The sequence below is a fragment of the Myripristis murdjan genome, chromosome 24, assembly GCF_902150065.1.
Source record: "Myripristis murdjan chromosome 24, fMyrMur1.1, whole genome shotgun sequence".
In the NCBI taxonomy this organism is placed as follows: Eukaryota; Metazoa; Chordata; class Actinopteri; order Holocentriformes; family Holocentridae; genus Myripristis; species Myripristis murdjan.
Genome location: NC_044003.1, coordinates 28,426,922 through 28,440,740, shown reverse-complemented (window position 1 = coordinate 28,440,740; position 13,819 = coordinate 28,426,922). Strand labels below are relative to the sequence as shown.

Sequence of the window (13,819 nt, the reverse complement as noted above, 5' to 3'; positions counted from 1 at the left end):
AGAGAGATGAATCCATGTGGTGCTGGTATGCATAGCAACAAAATCCATTTGACCCAAAAACTTAGAGCAGAACTTATTTCAACACTGCATAATTAAAGGACATGGCTTCAATAAAATCACCCCCACACACACACACACACACACACACACACAGAACAAGATGAAGAAACTGTTTTTGCTGGACTAGGTCCATTTTATGGACACAGTCTGCTCTGCTTTCTGAAATGATTAGATAATTATATCAGAAATCTGACAAAAGTTTCAATTTTTTCCCTTCTTTTAAATATTTTCTTGCAATTCTGACTAGAATTTAAATGTAAAATCAAGTCAAATGCATTGAATTTGTGTTTTTATGTTCCATTTTACTGTTCAATGCCTGTTTTTCTTTGCTGTATCTGCTCCCACAACCCAGAATCCATAATTTCCCCACAGGCATCAATAGTTTTGTTTTATCTTATCTTGTCTTTAAATCAAGGCAACCGACACAAACACAGATTAAAAGCAGTTTGCATGTGTGTGTGTGGGGTTTTCCTGTGAAGTGTGTTATCAGGCACATCACACACTCGCTGTGCCATCTTACTTGCCGGTGTGTTTTCCTGATAGGGAGCCTTGCATCAAGAGATGCCATGGCTCTTGGCTGCGTTCAGATGCCTTTCGCAAGCATTTAAACACAAGAAATCAGATCGATCCAGCATCACTGGTTAGAGGTTTCAATTTGGATAATTTTTAGTTTTTTCTTTTTATAATTATTACCATTATCATTATTATCATCATCATTATTATTAACTTTTTTTTTTTTTTTTTTTTATTTTCCTGGTGATTTTTGGCTGATTTGTTAATCACCCTTTTTCAAATCAAGTCAATTTGTGCAGGTTAAAGAGGGTTAGACTGTTTCGATGTCACACTTGAACACTCTGACAAATCGTGGTGAGATTAAACCAGAAAGAAACTGTTAATAAGGATCCCTCATACATTTTTTGCATTCTAAAGAATTCCGGTGAATTAAATTACAGGGAAATTAATCCTCAGACTTCCCTGGACCCCACTTTGAAAACTCCTGCTCTAAGAGAAAGGACTGGCAGTGCAGAGGCAGAAGCAGAACCAAATATCTCTGAAATCACCCTTCAGGCATTCGACTGTGCTCAGTGGAAGACTAAAACCTTCACTTTTAAGAGATAGGAGACTCTGGCTAAGTTCAGATTTTGTAAAATGGAAAAAAAAAAAAAAAAAAAAAAAGTTAAGAGCAAGCCTTAACTAGAAAAGCCCACAGGAAATCTAAGGATTGGAGAGAGGCAGAGAGTGTGTTTGTGTGTGTGCCAGTAAATACCATGAAATACCATGAAATGTTAAATGAATCAAGAGCATGAAAATAGCATCCATTCAAAACACAGTGAATGAAGCTGGAACGTCCTCTCCCTCTCTCCTGAACTCAGACATACACACTCACACTTGCTCTCTGTTAACACACTTGTAAAACTGTGAGTAGATTAATGAGACTCCTGATTGCTACCATGCAATTAGCAAGGTGGCACTAGGTGTGTGCGTGTGTGTGTGTGTGTGTGTGTAAAGACAGATCTTGTTCATTAGAGGCAGGGGTTATCCGCATGTTAATTTGACCTGCTATTTGCAGGTCAACTTCATTGACTGTTTGAAACAACAAGTAGAAATAGTGTGTGGGGGATAGGGCTTGAATGATAAATGGAATGACATATTGATTTTGAAGGCTGACATCAGTACCTTGGAATTAAGGTATCGATAACAAGAGGGCGATCTGGTGATTGGGACTGGCCATATACAGAGATCCTGGACATTTCCTGATTGCCTGATACCTGCAGGCACTGATCTGGCCTGCAGACACTGCAGAGGGGAATAAAAAAAAAAAAAAAAAACTCTGGTGGCAATGAACTGGTGCTGCCTGCTGTCAGTGTAGCTTATAATTAAGGGAAGGTTGGTTAAAATAAGCAATTAAATTTTTTGAGTAAGAATCAGGACGTGATGTTTTTTTTGTTTTTTTTTTTTTTTTTGGTTGTTTTTTTTTTCCATCCAACACCAGCGCACTGTAATGGTTTGATTGTTTAGGGGTGTCAGCCTCTCCTAACACATGATAATTTGTTTTTGTAAAACCAACAAAGGACGTAATAACCTCCACCCAAAAGCGAAAACACCTATGAAAACTGTCCAACACTCAAAAAAGAGAACACCTGATTAACACAAGCACATAAGAGCCCACTCAACATATAATAATTCACCCACCACAGCAAAGTGTTTATTCAATATATTACCACAAAAACCCCAAGTGTGTGAGTGTGAAGGTATAGTCGATTTCTCTGTTTCAAATAAAATTAATTCACTGTCAAAACATTGGTTGTTTCAGTGAAATTACCCCCCAAGGATCAATAAATCAAAACAAAAATCTTTCACTCTTTAAATTGTCTGTTTTTAACCACTAAAAACTGCTAAAACTGCACTGAGACTCACCACAGAGCTTCACAATACGACTAGGGCCATTTTTAGTCTTCATGCTTGACTTAGCAAACATCAGGTGAGTCTGCCTCTGTTCCTGTCTGTTTGTGTGTTGTCCAGATAGCGTCCCCCAGCTAGAGTACAATATAAATCAAACCTGTCTGCTGGGTGACTGCAGCAAATGTGGCTGCATTGTGGCTGGAGAGTGAAGTGAAACACAGGCATGGAGCAGCGACTGATCTCAGGTCTGGAAACGGCGACAAACACAGTTTCCACCTGCCTCGCCTCTATGCTCCACAGGAAGTACTCTGTGTCCTGATTCCTTCAAGACAGGAAGCGAGACAGTGGATACTTGAGGCCCTGAAACCATTTGACCCACAATGTCATAACTCAGTCTGTGTGTGTGTGAGTGTGTATCTGCATGTGTATAATAGTGAGGCTGAATTCATGAAGGCATGCGTTTCCTGTCTGTGACATTCAAAACGCAAAAGAACAGTGAACCACTGTGAGTGTTTTATGTCTGCTGTATATTAGACAACATAAAAAAGCCTATGTTTCATATAGAGCCATAGTTTCTGCTATTCAGAGCTTCTCTCTCTGTGTGTGTCTCTCTCTTTCTCACACACACATCATCAAGGGAGGCCTTGACAAGAAAGCTGCATCGAGACATACCAGCATATTTGCAGGTTTCAGAAAGCCATTTTTGGGGATGTTTTTAATGCTTCCTGGAACTGGATTTAAGACCAAGTGAAAATCCCCTTCCAGCCCATTCAGGACCCAGAGCGTTCTTGACTGTAAGATGGGATTCAATATCCTTAAACCCCGCGATGCCTCCACACCAGCTGATGCCATTTTTTAAAAACAGCTGAAATCTGTAAACCTTTGCTCATTGTTGCTCCATGGCAGCCAAGATGGGGGGCATCTTTGGGGGAAACAATGCCCCCATTGTGTGAGAGTCTGTTGAAAATTAAAAAATTTTTAGGGAGTAGTTAGTCTGTAAATTAGCATGGATGGGTCTGTGGTATTACCAAAAATTGCTTTCCAAGTTCCAAAATTGGCTTAGAATTGGGGGAAATTCTCGATTTATGTCAAGACTTGCTCTTCAAATTATTGACTGCATTTTTTGTTTTCCTTCTCTACTGTCAAGAGACACATGACCCTCCCTCTCCCTGTAACTTTATCATCTGTTGTGACTCAAACAGGCTAGCTATATTTGAAAAGGTAGTGATTTGACGGACTGCCAAAATCACAAACACATGTCTTTAAATCTTTGTTGTTTATTCTCCAAAAGTGGCTAATATTTTTTCATTCCTTTTTCTTAAATCTAGAACATCAGGGGTGCTTCAGCGTTGCCCATCTATATTTGGGGTTCCTGACATGAAACCATGAGAAATGTTGGCGTGTAAAAGCAGGTATGTAGCAGAGCTGCTTAACCCTTCATTTCCTCTGGAGGAACAGCAGCCAACATAGTATTAGCTGATGGTCGAAAACACTGACGAGTGACTACACACACACACACACACACACACACACACACACACGTGAGCACCAACTACAGACATGTTGAACCACACCCATAAAGTGGCACACTCTACATTGTATTCACACGAGACCCAGGCATGAAAACATACACACACACGCACACACACACACACACACACAGCTGAACTTGCAGAGTCCAAGATGAAAGACATGCTGAAACATGCACATGCATATACACAGCACGTCTGCTGCAATAATGAAGCTATAAAACCAGTAGTTGAGGGTGGGAGGAGGGGGTCTGGAGGTCTGGGGGTCAAAGTGAAACCAGATGTGTTAGCTAGCATAAAGATGATCCGCACTAGTTGGTGTACTAGCTAGTGTGGATCAGAGACACGGCCGGGGTCTGAATTTCAGTGCAGGATTACAGGATTATGGATAAGTTAAATCATTCCTGCAAGTGAAGCACTTAAGAGGGGAATTTCTGCACACATTTCCAGTGATGTTTAATAATGTCATGTCAGACATGACAAACTTTGCGGTTTTAACGATATGAACTTGAGTTATAAATGGAGGAAAATATGGGCTGCTGGCTAAAATGTAAATCCACATCAACTGAAGTGAAACCTGCTCAGGAAAAAAAAAAAGCACCAGACCCCATAACGCCTCAACACTAGCACAGACGACGGTCCTGGTGATGTCTACATATTAGTAATGATACTGGGGTGAAGAAGTCAAAAGGAAAGCTTCAGGCTCACTGGCTCAAGATATAGCCATGGCTCGAAAATAACTATGAAGAAATGAGCTGCTCCATATTTTTTTAAAGCTGCCTTAATGAGAAAGGTGAGTCAGAAATGCACCAAGCTATTCCAAGCAGGATGCTGACAAGGCTGTGCTAAAAAGTCCTGTGTTTTCCTTCATACCGCATGAGTCCACAGACATAACAGTAAACGGCTCATTACATATGTAAGACAAGAAAAGATAACTACACATGGAGTTATAGTGAATCCCTGATGCCCAGTTCAAGGAGAGCAAGGAAATGCAATTAGGACAAGATAAGACTGATATTTAACCTCAGCAGTGGTATCCCCCCACAAAGAGCATAAATCCCCCTCATGTGAAGCATTTAACGGGGGAATTCCCTCCCTTTTTGAAAAACGAATTTCAATCCCTGATGGCATAAGACAAACACGCACTAAGGCACCTTGAAATATTACACCGTGCAACTTTAAACCAACTCAATGATCTACGTTTCTTTGAACACAATCCTCAAAGGCCAAGATTTACTGATGGACTTATAAAAAGAGTGTGCATTTGTGCATGTGTACAAAAATGACTGTTGTTAGATTTAAGTCAAATCCCCAATCAGAATAGCTGGAATACCTGTGGCAGCCGTGATTTACTATCTGTTCAAAGGCCGGCTCTGGTTCTAAACGTGCAAAACAAGGACAAATCACGTCAAAGGTGACAGGTCTTTATTAGAGAGGACTGGCCTGATGGACTCAGCTGCTCGTTACAAGCTTAAAGGACCACACCTGTGATTCTCTAGGTTTGGCCTGTTTACTACAATTTAATTAAACTAACATTTTACATTACAACAAACCATTTTGCAAATCATGCAGGGGTACTAAAGATTTCACAACATATAATCAAAATCCACTGATTTTCAAATTTGAATTTTTGGTTCAAACACCCACCTTACACTGTTTTGTTTCTGTGGCTAATAAAGTCCGCATCATTCATAAACTATGGAACTGATAATCTGCTGCATAAAGCAAATGTTTCCCCAGGGACTACTTTCCAGCAGAGGGACCGTTTCACTCCACCAGATATGGAGTGATTCAAGTCATCAAGTAGCATTGGAAAATTACTAGAGCCTTTTCACAGCAGCCATGTCATGTCCCCGACACAGCACTGCAGGGTAAACACAGGTGTTTCTAATGAGCTTAATTACAGTTCTGTTGCATTTAGGTCTAACGGGGCCGGGCCCTGCTGCTGTTCATGTTCGCCCACTGGACAAACTCTGGTTCACTTCAATGGAGCACAACCTTCATTAGTGTCATTAGCAACACTTGTGTTTACCTGCTGGTCCATGTTACAAAAAGCTGCTGCCAGAAAGCTCTACTTTCATATCAAAGTGGAATGAATAGAAACCAAAGGCTGGATAACAATGAGGAAAAAAGATCTAAAATAATGAGTTCGAAAATATGACTGCGGTATCTGTTTTCAGGTACTATTTACTAATTTTTTTGGTAATTGTCCAGTAATTTTCTTGTAACTTTTTTACATGAATTTGCTCAGGTTGCATTCAGCCACAGTTTCATATGCATTCCAACGCAAGAAATCAATCAGTCAGGCATCACTGATCTGATGATTACATATATAAACTTAATAATTAATAAATACAGTTCTTGTAATTTTAAAACAAAATATTTTTCCTATTTTTCTGGTAATTTTTTTGGGTAATTTGCTGATTAACTTTTCCCCCCATGTTTAAAAAAAAAAAAAAAATCAAGCGAATTTATATACAGAACTACTGTATATAAATTTCTATTTTTAATCCTTCTCAATTGCCACCAAAAGAAACAGTAGAAAAGATAGTACAGGTATGTGAAGGTATGTGCATCCTTTGAACAGGTGTAGAATGAAACATACAGAACATGATTTCCTACAAGACCCCCTACAAAAGTCAGAAATGAAATGCGCTCCTATGTAGAAGCAAATGTTAAATGTAGCAGAAGGCAAGTACACCCCAAATCTCCATTGCAATAACAATCAAAGATGGCTGACAGATGTCCTTTGAAAAACACTGATGTAGGGAAACAGCAGTGATAAAGGCTGCTAAAGGTAGGTGAGGATTCAACAGCCGTTTGAGCAGTCAGAGGTGCAGAAATCCTCTAAGAGCTCAGCAAGACCAACTTCATTTTGAAAACTTGATCACCAGATGTTAACACAGGAAACAAAGGCAATGAGCCGGAAAAGGAAATGAAGATGCTTTTCAGCAAGGCAGAACAACCACTTGTGAAATGTTGAAGACCAACTGCAGATGGTCGCTGGAGTGCAAAGAATCCAACGGTTAAGGCAGCAGGCCTGGGCCCACTGCGGAGCCAGAAGGCAATGTGGCTTTTCATTTTCTGTGCAAACATGTCCTTTTGTCTGTATAAACATGTCAAAATTTGCTTCGGCAGCGAGTACACTGTGGCCTGTGAGATGGACACATGTTCTCCTGCACACACAGGCTGTAAATACCTCGTGCCTTCAGCCCTTCAGGAAAGCATGTGTGTGTGTGTGTGTGTGTGCAGTACATCCTCCCATTGTTCCAGCCCTCAGAGGGGGGCAGTTCTCTCATACTATTGTTAAATTGTTGGTATTACTCCTGTAACAGGTAACAAACACACAAACACACACACAGAACCTTTGAGGCAAAGTGGACAAACAGAGTTCTGACAAAGTTCAGAGCTCATTTCCTTCCCGCCTCAGTTTCCCAAACCAACCATATAATATAATGTAACGTCAACTTAAGAGTCCATTTTCCAGAAGCATCTCAGCTGAGAGTTACTTCACCCTCTTGGAGATCAGGATCATTCAGCCAGTGTCAACAGACCAGTCCAGCTGTAAGAAGCAGTATGGATGCAGAGCTTCCATCTATAGATTTTAATTTCCACGACCTAAATTGCAATCACTTTGATTAATGTGGTATGCATCACACAGACGTTTCACAGGCTAGCCTGTACTAGTACCATTTCGAAACATTTCTTGAATTAGATTAAAGGGATACTTGCAAGCTTTCTCATATTAAACTCATATTCCAAAATCACTAACCATTCTGATCCAGTGGAATAAAATTGGGCCTGAAATTTTACAGAATCAGCAAGCCCTATCAAAAGTTCTGTTTAAAAAGCTCACACTCATCATGCTGGATAACCTAAGACTAATGAAGCCTGTGTGCACAAGTACATCATTCCAAGCTGCTTGTCCTGAGGAATACACAGACTTATGTGCATGCTTGTTTAATGGCTGCGCATGAGAGGATTTTCTTGTAAAATCACACAATTACGAACCAATTCCTTCCACTGAAGAGATGGCGAGCATTTTTGGAATATGAGTTTACCATGAAGGCTTGCAAGAAGAGCTTTCTATGTCGAGTATCTGATACAAAAATATGCATTGGGTTAAATATTATTTCATGGCATTATAAATTTGATTCTAATACGCTCAGTTCACTCTTGTACGACCAGAACTCTACACCAAACTCCATTAAAAATATGACACTGTGCAGCCTCTCACGCATCATGTCGGAGCGTCAACAGTAAAGTCTATCTCTTCCACTTTAAATAGTGCATCTGTTCACACTGTTTGCATGTGTCAAGTACTAGAAGCTGACGCTGGCTTGGACCTGGCATTGATGAAGCACCTGCGACACCGCCTTTGTGGGAATTCCCACTGCAGGTCCCGACTTTCTCCTGTCAGGAAACATTGTGTAAAGACAAAACAATGGACAAGGAAACACCGATCACTACAGCGCAGAGGAATCCAATAATGATTCAGATTTTTCAAACTGGTTCACTGCCCACAGGGAATTTTGTTGGAAGAGGTCGAAGACAATATGAAGCAAACCAATCAAATCATTTCATTTTCACTGATTTAAGTGCTGTGTGGCGTGTTAAACACCAAAAAGTTTTTCCCCAATTTGGTGGTAAACACCAAATTCAAAAGTGGATCCTTACAATTCATGCTGTTCTACCAATAAGTACAGCAGAAGTAAGCTGCCAAATGTTTGAATGGAGTTTGGTATGCTCTCGTGTATGGAAGGTTCTTGTGACTAGGGTTAGTCTGAACCGTCTTGCAGTGCTGCAGCAAGAAAAAGGTCCTGGCAAAATGCAGCTCAGCTCATTTGTGCAGCAGCTGTAAAAGAATGTTCAGTTCTATACTACAATGGAGGAACGCGTAAACACATCGATACAAGGGGAGGAGGAAGAGGGGGTCGAGTTTCCTCAACTCCAGCTGGGAGCTGTCGGGAGGAAGACAGAGACAATACCATGAAACACACACACACACACACACACACACACACACACACACACACACACACCCGCACAGACCCAAGACTGGCGTTCATGACTGGATGCCATTTGCAAAAACAGACATGTATCAGTCTATCCCTACTGAGGACATTGCCCGATTTGTGTGCTTGTCCTATCTTTGTGTGTGTGCGTGTGCAGGTGCGTGTGTGTCTGTTTGTGTGTACCTTAGTTTAACCATTAGCAGAGCAGCCCTGAAAGCAAACACGGACAAGACAACCCAATAGACTGGAGGACACATGGCAGCTGCATGCTTGGCTACAGTGAGCTGCATGTCTTCACTGACTGACCAGCTACTGACAGTTAAGGGGCAATTCACCCATTTTGAAAAAACTGATATCAATACATTTCCCGCCCTAGCTGTACATAGAACAGCAGCATTTTCCTCTCATTGTTACTGAGGTTGCTTCAGTTTCTTTTCTTCATTGAGCACATGTCCACATGTTGGAGGACAGAAATACCAACTTTCTTCTGAGTACTAAAAGATAGCTGCTAGGTAACGTGGCGAGCTTCTTTTCCCCCACTCCCCTTTATCTCACATGGTTCACGTACATATTCAGGCACCTGCCAGCAACCATTGTAACATTTCTGACACCATTTCGGGGAGTAAAATTTTTTCGGCCTATTTTTTACTGAACAATTTGAGTGGATTGAGGTGTTTTTTTTTTTCAAAATGTAAGTCAGCGAGGAAGTCCAGCTCAATGGCAGGAGGCTAACAGTTAGCATTTGGAGCATCCAGCCAGTATCCAGCACTCAGTAACAATGAGAGGAAGATAGCACCACTACTGTCCTACAGAACAGCTGGGGGGAGGGAAATCATATCACATTTTTCAAAATGGGTGAGCAATCTCTTTAATACCCTTGGTGTCAGCGTATTAGAAGAGACAGTGTGTGAGTACGTGAGAACAGCTGAGATGTTAAGTGCATATATTACTGCGGACAATGAAAAACAAAACAGGTCTATCAAGACATGATGAGAACGGAATGTAACGCACAACCTTGAACCACTCTGCACACACACACACACACACACACACACACACACACAAACACAAACACACTGTACCTGGTCTTTCCTGCCCACCACAGAGAACCACATGTTGCAGGAGCTGGCTGGTGCTGTCCAGTGAAGACCAGTTCACACTGGGAACGTCTCGACTATGGTGTGCAGACGCACCCGCACCTCCTTTTATCCCGAAGTGAACACACACACACACACACACACACACACTGCCTTGGCCCGCTAACATGCACTGACAAGTCCAAAACCCCCTAACAACACTGCCTGCAGATGATTCGCACAGCTGAGCGGCTACATTTAAAAGCACTATTTGCGTTGAAAAAGGTAAAAATCTTTCATGTCCACTAAAAAAAAGTACAGTAAATTTGAAAAAATAGAATAAATTCCTTTGTGTTGTAAAAACGTACGGAAATTTAAGAAGTACTGCAAATTCCTAAACGTGTGCACAAAAAGTAGAAAATTCCAACATATATGGTAAAAAAAAAAAAAAAAAACACTTGCACAGTCCTGTATGTGCAGTATAAAACAATCAAAATGTATAAAAGTAAAGGCAATTCTTACAAGTGCGGTAAAAAAAAAAAAAAGTACTGTAATTACTTTACATTTCTGTATGTGTGGTGGAAAAAAAGCACTGCAAATTTTGAGAAAGTACTCCCAGTTCCCAAAAGAAGCAGTGAAACTTAAAAAAAAACTGTTGTAAATTCCAGCCTGTGTGGTATCAAAGTGGCAGTGAAGTCCTTCAGAAGTTTGTAATTGCAGTGTGGTTGTTAAGAAGCAGTAAATCCAGGCGGGGATCCAGTTGGTGAAGCGTCGGCTGGGATGCCGGCGAGTCAGACTGAGGTGGAGTGCTTGCTGAAGCTCCACCAGGCAAATACCGTGTCCGCGCGCACACACACACACACACACACACACACACATATACACAGTTATATAACAGGGCAGAGAGCTCAGCCCAGTTTGGGTTTGCTGTGAATTCGAGCAGCTGTCTGTCAAAGCTCTCTCACCGCCCCTCTCTTGTCCATTCTACCTGTTTTCCCTGCTGGAAACACACCCTCTGACACACAGCTTTGAAAATAAACTAAACAGACTCCCCCAGTACGTCCTTCCTTCCCACTCTTCCCCTCCACACACACACACACACACACACGACAGCTCTTGCCTTGAGCAGGAAACTCACTCCAATGAACAGAGAGAAAGAGTGAGTGTGCGTGAGAGAGAGAGATCATATGTTCTGTACAGCAAATGCTCATGGTGTGTGTGTGTGTGTGTGTGTGTATCCATTCCTGTAATGACGGCTAACAATCTTCAGTACTAACATCCAAAATCTATCTGTTTATTCACACGGGGCAACAGTTTTTTGGGTCAAGGAAACCATCCCTACATGTCAGATACAGAGTTGGAAAGAACTACACAGCTACTCTGCCGATAAGCAAAGGATTTCCCGCAGGAAATGTGTCGCTCAAAATGGGAAGTCTGCGCTTCTTCCTTCCAATTCTGCAAGTATCACAAGTGAACAGGGGTGTCCCAGTAACTCAGTTGGCGCAGGGGCAAAGTGAGGGGTTCGAAACTGGTCTAGACCCTTTTATTTAACCGAGTATGTTTCACTGAGAAATGACAAGCTCCTTTTTCAACAGTAATGCAGCCAAGACAGCAGATACTAAATTTAAAATTGAAATGTGGAGCTGATTCTACAAGGATTCGCAAGTGTTTTACTAACGATACAATGTACATTAGTATGGTCTAACACTAACTTTGAGGTATAAGTCTATGTTTTAGCACAGAAATCTGGCTCATTCATGGGTTGCGTATCTCCAATTATATTTATTACTACAATAAATATTACTGTTAATAATAATACTGAAAAATAAAATCACTAAAAAAATTGAACAATCTTAGTAAAAGTAGACCTACAAATCTGTGAAATAAGAGACTTTCTGCGAGGAAACGGCTGATCACTGCGCCATCTGCTGTCTTGAAGGAGAACTGCATGCTTGGCTGGGAGAAAAACACACAGCAGCAGTAAAAGGTGCTGTAATCTTCCAAACTTATTTTTGCGATTTCTATGGCGCGCATCGGTAAAGAAGAGTTAAGGAAGGTGGATGCTGTCCATCTGATCCCAGCCAGTCTCACTGAGACAGAAGGCTATACGTAATCCTATAAAGTGACTTCTATCGGATGAAGGCAATGACAAAGCACATTTGCTGCAGGAGGTCAAAGGTGAATTCTTAAGCTATATTTAGCTTGGCATAACAGACATCTGATCTAAAATCAAACATGCGGATCTTGCAGCAGACAAATCCTAAGCTTTCAGAAGAGGTCCAGCTGGTGCAGTGTGAAGGATACTTACTGCCAGAATCTTGCAGAGGATTAAAAAAGTAGATACTTACAGATATATTTTCTGACTGGTGCTGTGTTTACAGATTTATTGGCATTAAGATTATGTCTTGTTTCATCATCTGGTTACACATTTTTGGCATTATAAAGCTGCTGTGGTGTGCAGCTATCATTTTGTCTTCCCTAGTACATGGTAGTAGATTGTATGAAAACTATGAAAATACTGTGGTATGAAAAAAGGTCATTTTTTTTTTATAGTTCCTTAAACGTTTGCAGGCTGAATGTTGTAGATTATGACATTAAGATATTTTTACAAATGGTATAAAACTTGTGTAGCGTCCACAGGCATTGTCACCACTAGGGGGCTCGGCTATGTTCATTCTGAAAAAAGTCAGTAAGTCAGTTAAAGACTAACGCTCCACTAGTGCTTCAATACGGGGATGAAAAGACAGCTAACTATCAGCCAGATACTTGTTTGTTTGGACCTGTTCAATTTTAACACTGAAAATGCTTGGAGGAATGTCTGGAGTCTTCCTTTAGTTGAAGAATAACATAAGATTAGTCTCTTCTGCATTCAAAATAAACTTGAGCTTATGTACCAGCACCTGTGCAAGGTTAAACGCAGATTACAGACAGGTGTACCTGAGAGAGAGCTCTGCCTCCACTCTCAAATGTTTAAATCTTACTGAAAAGATAATTCGAGTTATTTTCAACCAAGCCCTTACATCGCTTGTTTTCTGCCATAAGTGACTGTGTCCAAAATTTCACTCAGTTCACTGTAGAACTTTGCATACCTCCGGTATAAGCTCTAGTGTAATATTAGCTTTGTTGAACTAGATGCAACATGTTAGAATTAAAGTCACAACGGACTGAAAAGTTACTTTTTGCATCATTAACTAATTCTCTTTTGTGTAAGGTATATCGTCTCAACACAGAACGCCATAACAAAAATACAATCTTTTCATGTTCTCTCATTTCTTCTTCTGGTGATATGTGATATATGATATAATAGTGTGTGAAAGATGTTGCTTTATTCACATTTATATGTTACATGTCTCTCTTGCCAGTCTGTCTAATGCAATGTGAGTTTCACATGCAGATGCTGCCACTTTTAACTTATGTTGACTTATGTCACTTTAACCTATGGTGATATTTTTGCCATATTTTGAATGTTGATTTATTTTTTTTTTTATCACCTTTTTGGATCAATCAGTACAGTTTTAACAATGCAGAGATGCCATGGTGAGATATATCACTCTTCCCAGGTTTCATCAAAACCCAACAATGTGTGGACAAATGAGCCAACAGACCGATGCTCAGGCCCTTTCAAATCCACCCCAGCCCCCCGTCCCGTCCTCACAACAGCAGGCGCCATGTTTTGTCCAGGAACGATCCAGAGCTTTCATCTCTGTGCCACTGTCAGTCTCAACAGTGAAAGCAC

General features: G+C 40.8%; 1 protein-coding gene across 9 annotated transcripts in view; it reads right to left on the bottom strand.

Annotated features, from left to right (window-relative positions):
* Window positions 1-13,819, bottom strand: part of afdna (afadin, adherens junction formation factor a) — a 112,108-nt gene that overhangs the window by 28,585 nt on the left and 69,704 nt on the right. The window lies entirely within an intron of this gene.